Source organism: Oncorhynchus clarkii, chromosome 20 (assembly GCF_045791955.1).
Source record: "Oncorhynchus clarkii lewisi isolate Uvic-CL-2024 chromosome 20, UVic_Ocla_1.0, whole genome shotgun sequence".
Classification (NCBI taxonomy): domain Eukaryota; kingdom Metazoa; phylum Chordata; class Actinopteri; order Salmoniformes; family Salmonidae; genus Oncorhynchus; species Oncorhynchus clarkii.
In genome coordinates this window covers 9,850,356-9,870,216 of record NC_092166.1, presented here as the reverse complement: position 1 = coordinate 9,870,216, position 19,861 = coordinate 9,850,356, and the positions used below count along the sequence as shown (strand labels likewise).

The 19,861-nt window shown below is 39.6% G+C and overlaps 1 protein-coding gene and 1 non-coding gene across 2 annotated transcripts in view; one reads left to right on the top strand and one right to left on the bottom strand.

The window, feature by feature from the left end:
- Positions 1–1,581: 1,581 nt before the first annotated feature.
- Positions 1,582–1,654, bottom strand: trnav-cac (transfer RNA valine (anticodon CAC)). Its single transcript has one exon. It is a non-coding gene; the product is annotated as a tRNA-Val (tRNA).
- A 1,793-nt stretch (positions 1,655–3,447) lies between these two features.
- The window catches only part of LOC139375849 (KN motif and ankyrin repeat domain-containing protein 4-like), a 30,599-nt gene continuing 14,185 nt past the window's right edge, over positions 3,448–19,861 (top strand). The window contains exon 1 of the mRNA XM_071117772.1: positions 3,448–3,643. The gene's annotated coding sequence lies outside the window, so the exon portion shown is untranslated. The remainder of the gene's footprint in view (positions 3,644–19,861) is intronic.

Genomic DNA, 19,861 nt, shown 5'->3' with positions numbered 1-19,861 from the left:
ATGTCTACTGCAGCCCTTGTTCTCCACATACAGTACAACACCCATTCTGCCAGTCACATTCTGTTAAAGGTCCCCAACGCACACACATCCCTGGGTCGCTCGTCTTTTCAGTTCGATGCAGCTAGCGACTGGAACAAACAGTCAAACTGGGCAGTTATATCTCAATCTCTTCATTCGAAGACTCTCAATCATGGACCCTCTTACTGAGAATTGTGGCTGCTTTGTGTGATGTATTGTTGTCTTTACCTTCTTGCCCTTTGTGCTGTTGTCTGTGCCCAATAATGCTTGTACCCTGTTTTGTGTTGCTACCATGTTGTGCTGCTACCATGCTGTGTTGTTGTCCTAGGTCTCTCTTTATGTAGTGTTGTTCCTCTTGTTGTGATGTGTGTTTTTGTCCTATATTTTAAGTGTTTGTATTAATCCCAGGCCCCCGTCCCGCAGGAAGTATTTTGCCTTTTGGCAAGGCGTTGTTGTAAATAAGAATTTTGTTCTTAACTGACTTGCAGACTTATTTCTAATACTTGTTTTGATTAAGTCTGTAGTGCCAGACGGGTTCGCATATTTATTTAACTAGGCAAGTAAGTTAAGAACAAATTGTTACTTTACAAATAAAAAATGTGTAAGGAAAGGGAAAGGATACACAGAGACAAGTAAATATGGAACGTATTTGATCCTTGATATATATACAAAGGGACAGGACTTCACACTAAACTGCATAGACCTTTGCGGTAAAGTCGAATCGTCGCTATAGTAACTGTTTGGATAGTGCAATACATACTACACCGACAGGTAATCCTTTTGTGGATGTGGATTCTAGTAAGATAAGTTGTGATTGGTCCCTCTTGCTGAAAGAGGCCAGCTCAGTTTGAGGTCTATGAACTCTCGATCAAGAGGAGACCTCTGTAGCATAGAGGACTATACTAATACTGCCAATAGGAACCAATAACCACACTGACCTACAGTAGCATAGAGGACTATACTAATACTGCCAATAGGAACCAATAACCACACTGACCTACAGTAGCATAGAGGACTATACTAATACTGCCAATAGAAACCAATAACCACACTGACCTACAGTAGCATAGAGGACTATACTAATACTGCCAATAGGAACCAATAACCACACAGACCTACAGTAGCATAGAGGACTATACTAATACTGCCAATAGGAACCAATAACCACACTGACTTACAGTAGCATAGAGGACTATACTAACACTGCCAATGGGAACCAATAACCACACTGACCCCTACAGTAGCATAGAGTTACATAATGCACATCAAATTCATGTATACTGTAGTCCAGATTTATGATTTACAATAACCCAGCACGGATACCTTCATATAGTTACTGTGGGGACGCCGTAGTCTATGCACTTATTGATGAAGCCTGTGACAAATGTGGTAAACTAGCCTAGCCTCTGATTCATCAGAACCACTTTCGTATTATCATTGCATTGCTGCTGTTTTCTATTTAAGGAAATGTTCAAGCCTGTTCTATTTATGTAGCCTATACGGTAGTCCTATGAATTTGTTAGTTTATTTTCAGTTATCGACTCTGTCAATTTTGTTAAAATGTGTTTCCGCCCGGTCTCGAACCGGGGACCTTTCGCGTGTGAGGCGAACGTGATAACCACTACACTACGGAAACCTTGAAAAGTATTAGTTGCAGTCTGCCATCACTGTCAACACCAATGGCACAGTCCTATGGATTGTGTATCACTTCCAATAGAGAAATGTTTATGGAGTGAATTCAGTCATACTTAGATTAACATATTTCTTACTTAGATAAACATGTTTTTTCTACTTAGATATTTTCAGTTATGCAAATTACGCAACACTACATGCAACAAAATCTCCTGAGTTTGGAAAGTTACAACAAAATCTCAAAGTAAAACTTTAACTTAAAGCCTCCGTTATAAAAGGGCCATACATGCTTAAAACACATTATACAGTATTATACCGTCACCAATATCAAATATGTACGTAATAAAAGCACCAATTGGAGCTCTCCTAAACCTGACCTTTATGTGATGATCACCTTTCACCACTAGAGGGCATTCTTGACAAATTAACAATATAAGCATTGGGGAAAGTTGACATGGAACAGATTTTAGATTGTTTTTTTTATTGTCACAGCTAAATGCTTTTTTTTTATTGTCACAGCTAAATGTATTGTTTTACAGGGTACGGCACCCCTAGATGAAATTAGGGTTAAGTGCTTTGCTCAAGTGTTGACAAAAAACGGACCGTTTTTTTTTTTTTACCTTGTCTGTTTTGGTATTTGAACGGGAGACTTTTTGGTTACTGGCCCAACGCTCTAACCGCCAAGCTAACTACCTGCAGGCCAAAATACAATGCATGTCCCAAAGATGTAGAACAAGGATTTATACAGGTAGGAACAAACATCTACATGAGTTGCAGTCTTAGTACTAATCAAGAGAGAGTGATCTTCAACTAGCCTACATTCACATGTTTTTAATGTATGCCTTTCCTTACCACAGTAAAGTAACGATAACTCTTCCCTTTATACTGTAGCTGCCCAGACCTGCAGGGGCGGAATGGGACCAAAAATTTGTCTGGCCATTTTTAACACAACGTCCCATTCTTTTCCTTGAGGCTCACCATTATTAGCCACATAATGATCATTTTGCACAAAACTGTAATTTAGACTGGTCCACTGGGCTAAAATGGACCAGCCCATCTGGAATTTGCACAAACTGCCCTATGGCCAGTCCATTTCTGCAGACCAGCTATGGCAGCTCAGAGTTTTCTGTTGTGTACGCTGCAGTATGTAGTCATTCTGCAGTGCTTTAGTCCAGTGTTTGGTTTTTTTGCCTGCGGAGTTAAACAACAATCTCTTTCGGAGTCAGATGTCTGTGTGTGTAATGGAAAAGGAGCCTTTCTTTGCTCATTCCTTTTCTATCCGTGTTAGGAACACGGTGAATGTGAAATGCCGTGGTTAATGCTCCATGGGCATCTCTTTCTGTGTAATTCAATTCAGCAGAATATTATTTTGACTATGTCAAGAAGGTTTTTTGTTAGTTTGAACAAACTCGTTTAAGTACAGTATTTATGTTTTGAGATTGGTAATTTGTTTTTTCAGTTTTCCTCTATTGCTGGGAGGACTATATTTATCTTGGCCTGGGTAGATGAAGTGCCATTAGGCGAATTAAAATAGAAGTGTGCTTGTTTGTAGGAGACACACATTACTGACTACCTAGGGGAGTTTATTTTGAAAAGTCACATCCAACAGCACGGGTCTCCAGTGAGCTGCTGTCCAGTGCTTTGAGTGAGGGACCCAACCTGCAAGCTCCTATTGGTTGATATCTAATAACGTGGGTGTGGCTGTTCAGTGTGGGCCCCCACCCGCAGTCTATTTGGACGGAGGGAGAAAGGCATGCTCTGAAACCCATCCCCACAACAACAGTACAGCCTGTGCTATGAGAGGATTCTAAATTTGCCAAGCAGCTCAGGCATCCCATTCTCCGTGTTGGTACCTCCCTCTAGGAGACAGACTGACAGACAAGCTGGGCTGAGAGAAGCGACTGGAGAAGTACTGGAACTCAGACTGGAGTGGACACTCTGACATCAGGTGACAGTAGAACACTCTGAACAAGCCGGGGCAGAGTTGGTAAAGGTAAAGTTGGACACTGTTGTTTCTTCCAGTTCTGTGCTGCTTGCTTGTATTATAATAATTCACAAGGTGGATACTACTTGTAGGTGCTGTATGTTTCAGAATGTATGTATGTTGTCTTTAATTGTCTTGAATTAAACATGGGTCATTTTAAACTTAGAACTTAAATAACAAGTAGATAGCAAAGGGGGTATTCGGTTGTCCGAGATTCAGGTATACAGGTTGGACTTGGAGACCTTACAGTTATTCATCTGACTGTCTGACAGACAGTCGACTTTTAGAGGTCAGATGTCTACCACACCCCTCACTCACTCACACACACAAACTCTCTCTCTCACACACACACACACACACACACACGCACACACACACTTTCTATTTGAGCCTAACCATTTAAAATACCATGTTGTTTTTCTTCCTTGCGTGAAAGACCCACTGGCAGCTGTTTCATCCTATTGGCTTTAGCACTATGTCCTGCTGCACACGGAGAGGAGACCCTGTTGTTGATATTTTAGTTGATTTATTTGACCATTTTGAACACAATGCAACCACTCACGTGGATACAGAACAATGGTATTAAAATTCATTGAGGATGACACAAAAACAGTTTTAAAACGTATTTCCATTGGGGATATATACACATCTCAATCAAAATACATCTCAAACACAATAGGGAGGAAACGGAATGGATTACCAAGTGACAGTAAGTTAATTGAAGCAATTATACTTTCTTTTAGGCTGTGCAGTTTTAAAGCATTTTGCCCATAAACCATTTCTTAAGGTATGGATTTGATATGGTTTGGTGTGGATTTCATATGGTTTGGTATGGATGGGATAGATATATGGTTTGGTATGGATGGGATAGATATATGGTTTGGTATGGATGGGATAGATGTTAAATGGTTTGGTATGGATGGGATAGATATATGGTTTGGTATGGATGGGATAGATATATGGTTTGGTATGGATGGGATAGATATATGGTTTGGTATGGATGGGATAGATATATGGTTTGGTATAGATGGGATAGATGTTAAATGGTTTGGTATGGATGGGATAGATATATGGTTTGGTATGGATGGGATAGATGTTAAATGGTTTGGTATGGATGGGATAGATATATGGTTTGGTATGGATGGGATTTCATATGGTTTGGTATGGATGGGATAGATATATGGGTTGGTATGGATGGGATAGATGTTAAATGGTTTGGTATGGATGGGATAGATATATAGTTTGGTATGGATGGGATAGATGTTACATGGTTTGGTATGGATGGGATAGATATGGTTTGGTATGGATGGGATTTCATATGGTTTGGTATGGATGGGATAGATATATGGTTTGGTATGGATGGGATAGATATATGGTTTGGTATAGATGGGATAGATATATGGTTTGGTATGGATGGGATAGATATATGGTTTGGTATGGATGGGATAGATGTTAAATGGTTTGGTATGGATGGGATAGATATATGGTTTGGTATAGATGGGATAGATATATGGTTTGGTATGGATGGGATAGATATATGGTTTGGTATGGATGGGATAGATGTTAAATGGTTTGGTATGGATGGGATAGATATATGGTTTGGTATGGATGGGATAGATATATGGTTTGGTATGGATGGGATAGATATATGGTTTGGTATGGATGGGATAGATGTTAAATGGTTTGGTATGGATGGGATAGATATATGGTTTGGTATAGATGGGATAGATATATGGTTTGGTATAGATGGGATAGATGTTAAATGGTTTGGTATAGATGGGATAGATTATATGGTTTGGTATGGATGGGATAGATATATGGTTTGGTATGGATGGGATAGATATATGGTTTGGTATAGATGGGATAGATATATGGTTTGGTATGGATGGGATAGATATATGGTTTGGTATGGATGGGATAGATGTTAAATGGTTTGGTATGGATGGGATAGATATATGGTTTGGTATAGATGGGATAGATGTTAAATGGTTTGGTATAGATGGGATAGATATATGGTTTGGTATGGATGGGATAGATATATGGTTTGGTATGGATGGGATAGATATATGGTTTGGTATGGATGGGATAGATATATGGTTTGGTATGGATGGGATAGATATATGGTTTGGTATGGATGGGATAGATATATGGTTTGGTATGGATGGGATAGATATATGGTTTGGTATAGATGGGATAGATGTTAAATGGTTTGGTATGGATGGGATAGATATATGGTTTGGTATGGATGGGATAGATATATGGTTTGGTATGGATGGGATAGATATATGGTTTGGTATGGATGGGATAGATATATGGTTTGGTATGGATGGGATAGATATATGGTTTGGTATGGATGGGATAGATATATGGTTTGGTATGGATGGGATAGATGTTAAATGGTTTGGTATGGATGGGATAGATATATGGTTTGGTGTGAATGGGATAGATGTTAAATGGTTTGGTATAGATGGGATAGATATATGGTTTGGTATGGATGGGATAGATATATGGTTTGGAATGGATGGGATAGATATATGGTTTGGTATAGATGGGATAGATATATGGTTTGGTATGGATGGGATAGATATATGGTTTGGAATGGATGGGATAGATATATGGTTTGGAATGGATGGGATTTCATATGGTTTGGTATAGATGGGATAGATATATGGTTTGGTATAGATGGGATAGATATATGGTTTGGTATGGATGGGATAGATATATGGTTTGGAATGGATGGGATTTCATATGGTTTGGTATGGATGGGATAGATATATGGTTTGGTATAGATGAGATAGATATTTGGTTTGGTATGGATTGGGATCATATGGTTTGGTATAGATGGGATAGATATATGGTTTGGTATGGATTTCATATGGTTTGGTATAGATGGGATAGATATATGGTTTGGTATGGATGGGATAGATATATGGTTTGGTATAGATGGGATAGATGTTAAATGGTTTGGTATGGATGGGATAGATATATGGTTTGGTGTGGATGGGATAGATATATGATATATGGTGGTATAGATTTATAGATGGGATAGATATATGGTTTGGTATAGATGGGATAGATATATGGTTTGGTATGGATGGGATAGATATATGGTTTGGAATGGATGGGATTTCATATGGTTTGGTATGGATGGGATAGATATATGGTTTGGTATAGATGAGATAGATATTTGGTTTGGTATGGATTTCATATGGTTTGGTATAGATGGGATAGATATATGGTTTGGTATGGATTTCATATGGTTTGGTATAGATGGGATAGATATATGGTTTGGTATGGATGGGATAGATATATGGTTTGGTATAGATGGGATAGATGTTAAATGGTTTGGTATGGATGGGATAGATATATGGTTTGGTGTGGATGGGATAGATATATCTTTTGGTATAGATGGGATAGATATATGGTTTGGTATAGATGGGATAGATATATGGTTTGGTGTGGATGGGATAGATATATGGTTTGGTATGGATGGGATAGATATATGGTTTGGTATAGATGGGATAGATATATGGTTTGGTATGGATTTCATATGGTTTGGTATAGATGGGATAGATATATGGTTTGGTATGGATGGGATAGATATATGGTTTGGTATAGATGGGATAGATGTTAAATGGTTTGGTATGGATGGGATAGATATATGGTTTGGTATGGATGGGATAGATATATGGTTTGGTATAGATGGGATAGATATATGGTTTGGTATAGATGGGATAGATATATGGTTTGGTATGGATGGGATAGATATATGGTTTGGTATGGATGGGATAGATGTTAAATGGTTTGGTATGGATGGGGATAGATGGATTAATATGGTTTGGTATGGATGGGATAGATATATGGTTTGGTATAGATGGGATAGATATATGGTTTGGTATAGATGGGATAGATATATGGTTTGGTGTGGATGGGATAGATATATGGTTTGGTATAGATGGGATAGATATATGGTTTGGTATGGATGGGATAGATATATGGTTTGGTATAGATGGGATAGATATATGGTTTGGTGTGGATGGGATAGATATATGGTTTGGTATGGATGGGATAGATGTTATATGGTTTGGTATGGATGGGATAGATGTTAAATGGTTTGGTATGGATGGGATAGATATATGGTTTGGTATAGATGGGATAGATATATGGTTTGGTATAGATGGGATAGATATATGGTTTGGTGTGGATGGGATAGATATATGGTTTGGTATGGATGGGATAGATATATGGTTTGGTATAGATGGGATAGATATATGGTTTGGTATGGATGGGATAGATATATGGTTTGGTATAGATGGGATAGATATATGGTTTGGGATAGATATATGGTTTGGTATGGATGGGATAGATATATGGTTTGGTATAGATGGGATAGATATATGGTATTGGTATGGATGGGATAGATATATGGTTTGGTATAGATGGGATAGATATATGGTTTGGTATTGGGGTATGGTATGGATGGGATAGATATATGGTTTGGTATAGATGGGATAGATATATGGTTTGGTATAGATGGGATAGATATATGGTTTGGTATAGATGGGATAGATATATGGTTTGGTATAGATGGGATAGATGTTAAATGGTTTGGTATGGATGGGATAGATATATGGTTTGGTATAGATGGGATAGATATATGGTTTGGTATAGATGGGATAGATATATGGTTTGGTATAGATGGGATAGATATATGGTTTGGTATGGATGGGATAGATATATGGTTTGGTATGGATGGGATAGATATATGGTTTGGTATAGATGGGATAGATATATGGTTTGGTATGGATGGGATAGATATATGGTTTGGTATGGATGGGATAGATATATGGTTTGGTATGGATGGGATAGATATATGGTTTGGTATAGATGGGATAGATATATGGTTTGGTATGGATGGGATAGATATATGGTTTGGTATGGATGGGATAGATATATGGTTTGGTATAGATGGGATAGATATATGGTTTGGTATAGATGGGATAGATATATGGTTTGGTATAGATGGGATAGATATATGGTTTGGTATAGATGGGATAGATATATGGTTTGGTATAGATGGGATAGATATATGGTTTGGTATAGATGGGATAGATATATGGTTTGGTATAGATGGGATAGATATGGTTTGGTATGGATGGGATAGATTCATATGGTTTGGTATAGATGTTTGGGATAGATATATGGTTTGGTATGAATGGGATAGATTTCATATGGTTTGGTATAGATGGGATAGATATATGGTTTGGTATAGATGGGATAGATATATGGTTTGGTATAGATGGGATAGATATATGGTTTGGTATGGATGGGATAGATTTCATATGGTTTGGTATGGATGGGATAGATACAGTGCCTTGCGAAAGTATTCGGCCCCCTTGAACTTTGCGACCTTTTGCCACATTTCAGGCTTCAAACATAAAGATATAAAACTGTATTTTTTTGTGATGAATCAACAACAAGTGGGACACAATCATGAAGTGGAACGACATTTATTGGATATTTCAAACTTTTTTAACAAATCAAAAACTGAAAAATTGGGCGTGCAAAATTATTCAGCCCCTTTACTTTCAGTGCAGCAAACTCTCTCCAGAAGTTCAGTGAGGATCTCTGAATGATCCAATGTTGACCTAAATGACTAATGATGATAAATACAATCCACCTGTGTGTAATCAAGTCTCCGTATAAATGCACCTGCACTGTGATAGCCTCAGAGGTCCGTTAAAAGCGCAGAGAGCATCATGAAGAACAAGGAACACACCAGGCAGGTCCGAGATACTGTTGTGAAGAAGTTTAAAGCCGGATTTGGATACAAAAAGATTTCCCAAGCTTTAAACATCCCAAGGAGCACTGTGCAAGCGATAATATTGAAATGGAAGGAGTATCAGACCACTGCAAATCTACCAAGACCTGGCCGTCCCTCTAAACTTTCAGCTCATACAAGGAGAAGACTGATCAGAGATGCAGCCAAGAGGCCCATGATCACTCTGGATGAACTGCAGAGATCTACAGCTGAGGTGGGAGACTCTGTCCATAGGACAACAATCAGTCGTATATTGCACAAATCTGGCCTTTATGGAAGAGTGGCAAGAAGAAAGCCATTTCTTAAAGATATCCATAAAAAGTGTTGTTTAAAGTTTGCCACAAGCCACCTGGGAGACCCACCAAACATGTGGAAGAAGGTGCTCTGGTCAGATGAAACCAAAATGGAACTTTTTGGCAACAATGCAAAACGTTATGTTTGGCGTAAAAGCAACACAGCTGAACACACCATCCCCACTGTCAAACATGGTGGTGGCAGCATCATGGTTTGGGCCTGCTTTTCTTCAGCAGGGACAGGGAAGATGGTTAAAATTGATGGGAAGATGGATGGAGCCAAATACAGGACCATTCTGAAAGAAAACCTGATGGAGTCTGCAAAAGACCTGAGACTGGGACGGAGATTTGTCTTCCAACAAGACAATGTTCCAAAACATAAAGCAAAATCTACAATGGAATGGTTAAAAAATAAACGAATACTTTCGCAAGGCACTGTATATGGTTTGGTATGGATTTCATATGGTTTGGTACGGATTTCATATGGTTTGGTATGGATTTCATATGGTTTGGTACGGATTTCATATGGTTTGGTATGGATTTGATATGTTTTGGTATGGGTTTCATATGGTTTGGTATGGATTTCATATGGTTTGGTATGGATTTCATATGGTTTTGGATTTGATATAGTTTAGTATATCTTCTCATTCTAATGTAAAACCAAGAGGGCAGCATCATCCACATACATGAACAGGCAGAGTCCATGAACAGGAAGAGTCCATGAACAGGCAGAGTCTATGAACAGGCAGAGTCCATGAACAGGCAGAGTCCATGAACAGGCAGAGTCTATGAACAGGAAGAGTCCATGAACAGGCAGGGTCCATGAACAGGCAGGGTCCATGAACAGGCAGGGTCCATGAACAGGCAGAGTCCATGAACAGGCAGAGTCCATGAACAGGCAGAGTCCATGAACAGGCAGAGTCCATGAACAGGCAGAGTCCATGAACAGGCAGAGTCCATGAACAGGCAGAGTCCATGAACAGGCAGAGTCCATGAACAGGCAGGGTCCATGAACAGGCAGGGTCCATGAACAGGCAGGGTCCATGAACAGGCAGAGTCCATGTCAAAAGCAAAGGTCTCAAAATGTTGAAGAGATAGCAGAATGATCTAAATTCTCTAGAACACACAGAACAGAGTCATTAGAACACAGAACAGTCATTAGAACACAGAACAGAGGCATTAGAACACAGAACATAGACATTAGAACACAGAACAGACATTAGAACACAGAACAGAGGCATTAGAACACAGAACAGAGACATTAGAACACACAGAACAGAGACACTAGAACACAGAACAGAGACATTAGAACACAGAACAGAGGCATTAGAACACAGAACATAGACATTAGAACACAGAACAGAGGCATTAGAACACAGAACAGAGACATTAGAACACACAGAAAAGAGACATTAGAACACAGAATACAGACATTAGAACACTACAGAACCACAGGGAATCAAACTGGATGGAGGGAGAGAAAGAGTGCATGTGTGAGAGAGTGACAGATACAGGAAGTTGGGAGAAGAGAAAGACAGTGGTTGGTTAGGGGCGGTTGGAGTCCAACAAGTTGGCTTGAGTTTCTAAATCAACTCCAAATAGAAGACAAGGAATAGAGTTATGTACTGGAAATACCACATAGTCAGCATGGCCAAAGTGGAGGAAGAAAATATCCCTTTTCCTGACAACAGAACACAGATGAGAAAGTCACTGCGCCCTCCAGTTGTAGAGTACGTCCCAAAAGGCACCCTAATCCCTATCTAGAGCACAACTTTTGACCAGAGCCCTATGGATTGAAAGTAGTGCACCAAATGGGGAAGGGAGGTCATTTGGGATGCATCTGTAGTCATGCCTGTAACTAGTACACTGACTACAGAGCAAAACTAACACATGACCTTCTGTTCTACCATTGCCAACAATGGTCAGTGTCACCATACATTATAGGTGTTAATACAAATAGATCTGGGACCAGGCTAACTGGTGTTCTAGGAACAAAAATCTAAACAATGTGTCTGTGTCCCCATTATGGATCTAAAATCAGAAACTAAAATGGTGGCCTTAGTGTTCTAGAACATATCATAAACCAGTAACTAAAATGGTGGCCTTAGTGTTCTAGAACATATCTAAAACCAGCAACTAAAATGGTGCTTGTTTTGCTTCAACTGCTGATTCTAGAACATCTGATCTTATCAGAGGAACCAGTCCAGGAACAGCTGAGATACCAGGAATCTTCTGGACTCATATGTTGATGACAGCTTTATGTCTTCTACGACAACTAAAATGGTGGCCCTTAGTGTTCTAGAACATATCATAAACCAGCAACTAAAATGGTCAGTGTCACCATACATTATAGGTGTTAATACAAATAGATCTGGGACCATATCAAAAATAAATGTGTCTGTGTCCCCATTATGGATCTAAAATCAGAAACTAAAATGGTGGCCTTAGTGTTCTAGAACATATCATAAACCAGTAACTAAAATGGTGGCCTTAGTGTTCTAGAACATATCTAAAACCAGCAACTAAAATGGTGCCTTAGTGTTCTAGAACATATCATAAACCAGAAACTAAAATGGTGGCTTAGTGTTCTAGAACATATCATAAACCAGCAACTAAAATGGTGGCCTTAGTGTTCTAGAACATATCATAAACCAGAAACTAAAATGGTGGCCTTAGTGTTCTAGAACATATCATAAACCAGAAACTAAAATGGTGGCCTTAGTGTTCTAGAACATATCATAAACCAGAAACTAAAATGGTGGCCTTAGTTTTCTAGAACATATCATAAACCAGAAACTAAAATGGTGGCCTTAGTGTTCTAGAACATATCAGAGAGAGGCGACCGTTTTAACAGTGTCATGAGTTCAAATTTAATTTGCGGTTTTTAGTCAAGAATGCTGTGGCTGGAGATTTTTGGTTTGTAACGATGTGAGGAGAAACCAATGCATTTATACACAGGACAGAACAGTGGTGGGAACAGGAAGAGAAACAAAGCCCTCAAATTGGCCCCAAAATGGCCATTGAAAAATATTGAGACTTCTTTCTTTGAATACCTTTACAATGGGGAAAAGGCTTTAAGGGCCATACACACCAAGGACGATAACTATAGCGATAAATTATACATACTGTAACTATAAACATTGACGAGCATCCACACCAGCGGACAGTTTATTGTTTATTGTTCTGCAGTAGGGGAGAGTGGGGTAAGTTAGGCCAAAGGGGTAAGTTGAGCCAAAGGGGTAATTTGAGCCATCCTTGTCTCTAGGTAAAAAAAAAAAAAACGTATTTTCATCAAGTCAAATGAATATATTTTGTAAGATGATACTTGTATCAAAAACAAAGTAGATCATTTTAAGATTGTTCAATACATCAGTTGGGGTCTCTATACATTTTAATATTAGGACCTAAACCTAGCCTGAATGTGCATACTGTACTTATAGCTGTGTGGGCTAATATAATCTAAATGTTTGCCTTGGGGTAAGTTGAGACAATGGCCTTGGTGTAAGTTGAGCCAATGGCCACGGGGTAAGTTGAGCCAATGGCCATGGGGTTAGTTGAGCCAATGGCCATGGGGTTAGTTGAGCCAATGGCCATGGGGTAAATTGAGCCAATGGCCATGGGGTAAGTTGAGCCAATGGCCATGGGGTAAGTTGAGCCACTGGCCATGGGGTAAGTTGAGCCACTGGCCATGGGGTATGTTGAGCCAATGGCCATGGGGTACGTTGAGCCAATGGCCATGGGGTAAGTTGAGCCAATGGCCATGGGGTTAGTTGAGCCAATGGCCATGGGGTTAGTTGAGCCAATGGCCATGGGGTAAGTTGAGCCAATGGCCATGTGGTAAATTGAGCTAATGGCCATGGGGTAAATTGAGCCAATGGCCATGGGGTAAGTTGAGTCAATGGCCATGGGGTAATTTGAGTCAATGGCCATGGGGTAAGTTGAGCCAATGGCCATGGGGTAAGTTGAGCCAATGGCCATGGGGTAAGTTGAGCCAATGGCCATGGGGTATGTTGAGCCAATGGCCATGGGGTAAATTGAGCCAATGGCCATGGGGTTAGTTGAGCCAATGGCCATGGGGTATGTTGAGCCAATGGCCATGGGTAAGTTGAGCCAATGGCCATGGGTAAGTTGAGCCAATGGCCATGGGGTATGTTGAGCCAATGGCCATGGGTAAGTTGAGCCAATGGCCATGGGTAAGTTGAGCCAATGGCCATGGGGTAAATTGAGCCAATGGCCATGGGGTAAATTGAGCCAATGGCCATGGGGTATGTTGAGTCAATGGCCATGGGGTAATTTGAGCCAATGGCCATGGGGTAAGTTGAGCCAATGGCCATGGGGTAAGTTGAGCCAATGGCCATGGGGTAAGTTGAGCCAATGGCCATGGGGTAAATTGAGCCAATGGCCATGGGGTTAGTTGAGCCAATGGCCATGGGGTATGTTGAGCCAATGGCCATGGGGTAAATTGAGCCAATGGCCATGGGGTAAGTTGAGCCAATGGAAAATTGAGCAAGTTGAAGTTTTTTCTTCCCAGGCATAATGTAAGGCCTTATTGCTGGGATGTGAGGTAACAACAGGGCCTGGCCTATGTTAAGTGTTTACGTTTTTTTTTTTTAAGTACAAAGACAGTTAAAGTCATGTCTGTAGCTATAACACCATAGTTTTAAGTCATGTCTGTAGCTATACACCATAGTTAAAGTCATGTCTGTAGCTATACACCATAGTTTTAAGTCATGTCTGTAGCTATAACACCATAGTTAAAGTCATGTCTGTAGCTATAATACCATAGTTTTAAGTCATGTCTGTAGCTATAACACCATAGTTAAAGTCATGTCTATAGCTATACACCATAGTTTTAAGTCATGTCTGTAGCTATAACACCATAGTTAAAGTCATGTCTATAGCTATACACCATAGTTTTAAGTCATGTCTGTAGCTATAACACCATAGTTAAAGTAATGTCTGTAGCTATAACACCATAGTTAAAGTCATGTATGTAGCTATAACACCATAGTTAAAGTCATGTCTGTAGCTATAACACCATAGTTAAAGTCATGTATGTAGCTATAACACCATAGTTAAAGTCATGTCTGTAGCTATAACACCATAGTTAGTCATGTCTGTAGCTATACACCATAGTTAAAGGCATGTCTGTAGCTATAACACCATAGTTAAAGTCATGTCTGTAGCTATAACACCATAGTTAAAGTCATGTCTGTAGCTATACATCATAGTTAAAGTAATGTCTGTAGCTATAACACCATAGTTAAAGTCATGTCTGTAGCTATACACCATAGTTAAAGGCATGTCTGTAGCTATAACACCATAGTTAGTCATGTCTGTAGCTATAACACCATAGTTAAAGTCATGTCTGTAGCTATAACACCATAGTTAAAGTCATGTCTGTAGCTATAACACCATAGTTAAAGTCATGTCTGTAGCTATAACACCATAGTTAAAGTCATGTCTGTAGCTATAACACCATAGTTAAAGTCATGTCTGTAGCTATAACACCATAGTGAAAGTCATGTCTGTAGCTATAACACCATAGTTAAAGTCATGTCTGTAGCTATAACACCATAGTTAAAGTCATGTCTGTAGCTATACACCATAGTTAAAGTCATGTCTGTAGCTATAACACCATAGTTAAAGTCATGTCTGTAGCTATAACACCATAGTTAAAGTCATGTCTGTAGCTATACACCATAGTTAAAGTCATGTCTGTAGCTATAACACCATAGTTAAAGGCATGTCTGTAGCTATAACACCATAGTTAGTCATGTCTGTAGCTATAACACCATAGTTAAAGTCATGTCTGTAGCTATACACCATAGTTAAAGTCATGTCTGTAGCTATAACACCATAGTTAGTCATGTCTGTAGCTATAACACCATAGTTAAAGTCATGTCTGTAGCTATAACACCATAGTTAAAGTCATGTCTGTAGCTATAACACCATAGTTAAAGTCATGTCTGTAGCTATAACACCATAGTTAAAGTCATGTCTGTAGCTATAACACCATAGTTAAAGTCATGTCTGTAGCTATAACACCATAGTTAAAGTCATGTCTGTAGCTATACACCATAGTTAAAGGCATGTCTGTAGCTATAACACCATAGTTAGTCATGTCTGTAGCTATAACACCATAGTTAAAGTCATGTCTGTAGCTATAACACCATAGTTAAAGTCATGTCTGTAGCTATAACACCATAGTTAAAGTCTTGTCTGTAGCTATAACACCATAGTTAAAGTCATGTCTGTAGCTATAACACCATAGTTAAAGTCATGTCTGTAGCTATACACCATAGTTAAAGTCATGTCTGTAGCTATAACACCATAGTTAAAGTCATGTCTGTAGCTATAACACCATAGTTAAAGGCATGTCTGTAGCTATAACACCATAGTTAGTCATGTCTGTAGCTATAACACCATAGTTAGTCATGTCTGTAGCTATAACACAGTCATGTCTGTAGCTATAACACCATAGTTAAAGTCATGTCTGTAGCTATAACACCATAGTTAAAGTCTTGTCTGTAGCTATAACACCATAGTTAAAGTCATGTCTGTAGCTATACACCATAGTTAAAGTCATGTCTGTAGCTATAACACCATAGTTAAAGGCATGTCTGTAGCTATAACACCATAGTTAGTCATGTCTGTAGCTATAACACCATAGTTAAAGTCATGTCTGTAGCTATACACCATAGTTAAAGTCATGTCTGTAGCTATAACACCATAGTTAGTCATGTCTGTAGCTATAACACCATAGTTAAAGTCATGTCTGTAGCTATAACACCATAGTTAAAGTCATGTCTGTAGCTATAACACCATAGTTAAAGTCATGTCTGTAGCTATAACACCATAGTTAAAGTCATGTCTGTAGCTATAACACCATAGTTAAAGTCATGTCTGTAGCTATAACACCATAGTTAAAGTCATGTCTGTAGCTATAACACCATAAGTCATGTCTGTAGCTATAACACCATAGTTAAAGTCATGTCTGTAAGTCAGTCATGTCTGTAGCTATAACACCATAGTTAAAGTCATGTCTGTAGCTATACACCATAGTTAAAGTCATGTCTGTAGCTATACACATAGTTAACACCATAGTTAGTCATAGTTAATGTCTGTAGCTATAACACCATAGTTAAAGTCATGTCTGTAGCTATAACACCATAGTTAAAGTTAAAGTCATGTCTGTAGCTATAACACCATAGTTAAAGTCATGTCTGTAGCTATACACCATAGTTAAAGTCATGTCTGTAGCTATAACACCATAGTTAAAGTCATGTCTGTAGCTATAACACCATAGTTAAAGGCATGTCTGTAGCTATAACACCATAGTTAGTCATGTCTGTAGCTATAACACCATAGTTAGTCATGTCTGTAGCTATAACACCATAGTTAAAGTCATGTCTGTAGCTATAACACCATAGTTAAAGTCATGTCTGTAGCTATAACACCATAGTTAAAGTCATGTCTGTAGCTATAACACCATAGTTAAAGTCTTGTCTGTAGCTATAACACCATAGTTAAAGTCATGTCTGTAGCTATAACACCATAGTTGACCAAAGTCAATCTGGCGACATCATGATGATGTCCTACTAATTATTTGCCTCCTTTTGAAATGTCATTGTATTGCCAAGCCACAATAATGCACTTCTGATGAAATCTGCATTGATTAGAATGCATCAGTCCAAAACAATATTGTGAAAAAACATGAAACCCATGAATACACCACAGTTAAAGTTTCTAATTAGCTATGCACCATAGTTAAAGTTTCTAATTAGCTATGCAGCACAGTTAAAGTTTCTAATTAGCTATGCACCACAGTTAAAGTTTCTAATTAGCTATGCACCACAGTTAAAGTTTCTAATTAGCTATGCACCACAGTTAAAGTTTCTAATTAGCTATGCACCATAGTTAAAGTTTCTAATTAGCTATGCAGCACAGTTAAAGTTTCTAATTAGCTATGCACCACAGTTAAAGTTTCTAATTAGCTATGCACCACAGTTAAAGTTTCTAATTAGCTATGCACCACAGTGTGGCAAATCGTTTGGGGGAAGTCCGACCAAGACTCGAACCAAGATCCAGCAAATGTCAAGCCAACACCTTAAGCCAAGACATCTGAACCGCTTGAGGAGGTGCCTATGTGTTAGTTTAAGGCCGTTACAATGGGAACAGTCATGTACAGTACATAGCTTCATACAGCGGCCTCATCCTAGATGCGGCATTCCGTCTCGGGGTTAACAACATCCGGACCATTATATCCTCCAATCATCTGCTTCTCGGGCATTATCACTTGATCACACCACAGAATAGATAGACATGTGTGTACAGTTTAGTATCTAGAGGTAACAGAGCGTCTCAGTCAACACCCTGCTCTCTCTCTCTTCACTAACTCCTAAGACAGTGTGTTTTGATTGACATTTCCCTTTCTCTTTCCTTCCTAAGATGTCTCTGTTTGTTTCACCCCATTGAAGATACTAGAGTATTCTGTCAACAGTCACCTGTGAACATTAAGATTGCGTGCCCTGGTCTATACCCTCTGCTGACACAGCCCCAGGCCTGATCAGGTGTTCAAAGACTACTTTCATCTCAGTGAAAAGGCCTGGCACCACAATGTCTCCATCTACCTTTGTACTCTGATTTGTATTGTTTGTTTATACTGGGGGGCAATTGGTGTCAGCGATGATGTGTGTAGCCTGGGGAATAAGGAATAAGTCACACGTTGTGTGTGGATTGTTGTGGGTCACAGGTTGTGTGTGGATTGTTGTGGGTCACAGGTTGTGTGTGGATTGTTGTGGGTCACAGGTTGTGTGTGGATTGTTGTGGGTCACAGGTTGTGTGTGGATTGTTGTGGGTCACAGGTTAAGTGTGGATTGTTGTGGGTCACACGTTGTGTGTGGATTGTTGTGGGTCACAGGTTGTGTGTGGATTGTTGTGGGTCACACGTTGTGTGTTGATTGTTGTGGGTAACAGGTTGTGTGTGGATTGTTGTGGGTCACACGTTGTGTGTGGATTGTTGTGGGTCACACGTTGTGTGTGGATTGTTGTGGGTCACAGGTTGTGTGTGGATTGTTGTGGGTCACAGGTTGTGTGTGGATTGTTGTGGGTCACACGTTGTGTTGGTGTGTGGAGGTTGTGTGTGGTTGTTGTAGGTCACAGGTTGTGTGTGGATTGTTGTGGGTCACAGGTTGTGTGTGGATTGTTGTGGGTCACACGTTGTGTGTGGATTGTTGTGGGTCACACGTTGTGTGTGGATTGTTGTGGGTCACACGTTGTGTGTTGTGTGTGGATTGTTGTAGGTCACAGGTTGTGTGTGGATTGTTGTGGGTCACAGGTTGTGTGTGGATTGTTGTGGGTCACAGGTTGTCTGTGGATTGTTGTGGGTCACACGTTGTGTGTGGATTGTTGTAGGTCACAGGTTGTGTGTGGATTGTTGTGGGTCACACGTTGTGTGTGGATTGTTGTGGGTCACAGGTTGTGTGTGGATTGTTGTGGGTCACACGTTGTGTGTGTGTGTAACAAGAACTGTGTGTCAATACATTCCATTGACACAGTATATTTTTTATTAAATGTATTTGACCTTTATTTAACTAGGCAAGTCAGTTAAAAACAAATTCTTATTTACAATGACGGCCTACCAAAAGGCAAAAGGCCTCCTTTTGGGACGGGGGCTGGGATTAAGCAACACATGACAACACAGCATGGTAGCGATACAACATGGGAGCAGCACAACATGGTAGCAGCACAAAACATGGTACAAACATTAAGAAGGTAGAGACAACAATACATCACGTGAAGCAACCACAACTGTCAGTAAGAGTGTTCGTGATTGAGTATTTGAATGAAGAGATGGAGATAAAAACTGTCCAGTTTATCTTATTTTATTTACAGTAGTGTGCACATGTATGTAAGTGATCTTTATGAATGTATGCACAGTATGTTCTGTATGCATGGAGAGTGTGTGTGTGTGTGTGTGCACGCCTGTTATTGTGCTTATCGCCTGTGTGTAGGGCGTCATTCACAGCGGGACTGTTCAGTCAGTGGTGTTTCTCTGTTTACTGCATAGCTGACATTGTTTGGGTCTGTGGCTGCGTGTGGCTGTCACTG